The sequence below is a fragment of the Formica exsecta genome, unplaced genomic scaffold, assembly GCF_003651465.1.
Source record: "Formica exsecta isolate Colony F162 unplaced genomic scaffold, ASM365146v1 scaffold826, whole genome shotgun sequence".
Taxonomy (NCBI): Eukaryota; Metazoa; Arthropoda; class Insecta; order Hymenoptera; family Formicidae; genus Formica; species Formica exsecta.
Window position 1 is genome coordinate 717436 of NW_021853596.1, and position 3752 is coordinate 721187.

Consider the following 3752-nt stretch of genomic DNA (forward strand, 5'->3'; position numbering starts at 1 on the left):
TTAATTAATAATTTAATTTTAATATATTTATTATATAATAATGTGTGTAATTATAACTTTATAATTATTATTACTGAATATAAATACTTATTACTTTTAAACGAGCTAGTAATAAAATGTATCTGATTATATCTAAAAAATATTTCTCTGATTTACAAAATCTCAATAGAAAAATGGTATACATATTATATATTAATTATTTTTAATTTTGGAAATTGATTTTCAAATATAAAGATTTCTCTTTTACGATACATTTTGAACCTCGCGTGGCTTTGGTGAATTTATATTTATTTATATTTAATTGGACTATAACGGCACAGTCGGGACGTATGGTCCGTTTCGAAAATATCACCCGGTAAATTCTTGAATACTGTCCACATATCGTACGCTATTCACGGATTTGCTCGCGTACGCGAGAACAAAACGTCGCCATAGTTCACGAATGTCGCGGGTGCCGTTTATGCACGCACGTATTGCACAGGTATTGCGCACATGACGGTCACATAGTCGGCAACAAGTGCACGTCACACATTCATATCTCTCGGTCACGCAATTATTGCGTAATCGTAACTATATACGCTCGCATGGATAATCATCTCATCTCGTAATGCATGCCGAGTGCGACGACTGTGTTAATTTCAGGTCAGGATTCTTGCATTAATATTCTTGGAAATATGACATATTTAAGGAAAATTATCATTGTTGCAATCGCTTAATTAAAATTCCAGTCGCTCTCAACATTCTTCGTCGCATCTCGCATCAACAAATTCCGAGAGATCTCAATATTTTTTTTAGTCGCTTTAATCGTGAAATTTTGTACGTAAATATTTGAGAGGTCACAAATGAAATTTATTAGCCGAAAAAATAAAATATTATTTTATAACGTAATTTTAATTATTGTTTTAAAGCTTTTAATTAATCCATGTTTTATGAACTAATAAAGCATGAAAGATTGTTGAAAAATTTATTATTATTCTCTTAATAGGATTTCGATTACAAAATATTTGAATTTCAAAATATAATTAATCCTTTTGCAAGAAAACATAATAATTCAAATTCTGTTTATGGCTTCAAATAGTTATTACATCATCAAGTCAGGTTCAAGTTATAATGAATTACAACTTTGTGAACAATACAACTTAATACAAACCTTGTCTGAATGCGCAAAACCATTTGCAGAACATTCGTTATGATGTGCCACGAACACATAATCGACACGAAGGATTGCATAACACATCGCGACAAGGCTGAACTCATAGCAGGTTGCATTATAATAGCGCGTACACCGACTAGATTGCTGTTTACCAAGACGAGACGACAATTATATGATAAATGTTGTCGTACATCATTACGAGAAGATATTTCGATACATGCATAAGTTCTATAATAGAGCGTGATATTCCAATTAATAACTCGAACAAGGATTGAAATATTAAATAATCTTATTTTTATATCTTATTTATATTTTTCTTTGAATTATTAAATCGAATATTCAATAAAGTGTGCTAAAATATATTGGCGTCCGTTGAAGTTATTACGCGCATGTGAATTACGTGGAATGTGTTTACAGTTGGCGTGACCAACGTCAGCCGTACCATTAGCGAATCCAACGTGGAAGAACAAACGTGCTTGACCTTTTAATATACGAACGAGGCCGCGTAGGTGTATGTAACGCCGTGTACCACCTATTCTCATCTCATTTGCGATAAGAGCATCGGCTTGTCTTATTTCCCTCGTGCACGGGACAACGGGTTAATGGAAAAAAGAAATTCAATTAACGTCGCGCAACGCGATAGCGTCATTTCCGACCGTTCACAAAAGAAATGTACTGTACATTTTGACGGAAAAAAAATATGTAGATAATTAGTTCGCAGGTTTTATGTAGAAATATATATATATACGAATATTATATAAAAATATTATTACGTTATTATTATTACATTATGTTGAATGCAGAAGTTAAATTGCAGGAATTTATATATCGCAGAGTCAATAACACTCGTAATGTCGATGGGAGTATGAAATTATTGGGATGGACGTGCCATTTAATCACAAGCGTTTACGAGTAATTATTAGGTTTTTCGTGATTTCGCAACAGTCGTTGATGTTGCATGCCTGATAATTATTGCATAGCTGATAGACTGTAATTAATGGAAAGATTCGGTTGACATACTGCAAATGGTCGTAAAAATTCATTGACGACTAATAAGTATATGTATTTTAATTTGTTAACCGAATTAAAGTGTGAGCTAGTGTGTAACGTAATATAATATTGTGAATTGAAATCATTTCGCACGTTAAAATTACCTAAGCTTCGATAAGTTATAAAAATTTAGTCAATAATAATAGAACGTATTCTAATTTAATTATACCTCGTCAACAATAAGTCTGAGATTACATGAGTTACAAATGCATCGAAAAGACGAGACTATCGATTTTGTCACCGTGAAATTTTCTGGATTTAAATTCAAAATTCTTTGTTCATTAGTTATCGCTCGAAATATCGAAAGATAACATCGGTATACATACATAATGTAAATATATCTTATCTCAATCTTATACTAAAATTCATCGCTGACAAAACGATTTATAATCGTTTCAGTCATTTATATGATATTAGCATTAATTTATCGAAGCCAAAGGTAATTATCTACGACTCTACGAGTATCAGATGAAACGTACGAAATGATTCCGTTATGCGGAATATATAAGCGATATTACACATGCAATTAACATTTCACGCAATACGCTCTCTTGCTTCGATATTAAATTTAATGTCGGATCAATACGTCACAACTCGAATGAATGGGCAAAAAAAAGCAATTTCGTGTTTACGCTTCTAAATCACACGCCTCATGTGTTGCTTGAATTATCGCAATTATCGTCAACAGTGTAATATCATGAAACAAACGATGCAAATTTATTTTATGGAGCAAAAATATTTTCGATCGGCATGTTTACAATCTATCGTATGTGCAATAATATAACTCTGAAGATATTGTATATGTATTGGTAATTCGATACTGCCGACGTATCTTCCGAGAGAGCGTATTGCGTGCTTCTTCCTGAAAAGCGCGCCATTTTAAGTTGCGGCAAATATGCCGCAAGAAGAAACGCAATCTAACCCGAGTGTGTGGCAAATGTGGAGGAATGACGTGCGGTTTTGCATGACCGCAGCGTGGAATATCGTAAGCGTACCGATACAAATGCACGTTGATGATGCATTTCCGATCATATATAACGCCACTATATAGAAAACATCATCGAGTTAAAAATCATAGCGTTAATCTCCGTATTTTTCAAAACTCGCCCGAGCATCTCTTCTCGAAGTTGTTTAATGGAAATCTTAGATCCTCTTCGTGGATCGTTAACTGCGTTAAAGCGTGTTAATGCGTGAACATTGAGGTGAACGAATCAAAAATATGTATATTTTCTTGTCATGCAAGAATTTATGACGAGTATGTTTCTTGCACGTTCTCTATCTTTCGACAGGTATGCAGATTGGTATGTTAATTCGCTTATCTCTTCTTGAAATATACGTGTAATCGTTATTGAAGTAAGACGAGATGAAGCAAAATATATTCATGTAATGATGTAAACTAGCGGACTATACGTAGTAAGTTGCTCGAAGAACGACGCATTTTCTCTCGCGAGACTAATGAAACTGAATGCGCTCACTGAATAATTTTTTTTTTTTTTTTTTTTTTTTTTTTGTGGTTTAAATATGGGGGAAAGAGCTTTTTGATAATATT

General features: G+C 33.1%; 1 long non-coding RNA gene across 2 annotated transcripts in view; it reads right to left on the reverse strand.

Annotated features, from left to right (window-relative positions):
• LOC115244631 overlaps nt 1-3752 on the reverse strand; it is a 56097-nt gene that overhangs the window by 49614 nt on the left and 2731 nt on the right. The gene's annotated exons all lie outside the window — the stretch shown is intronic.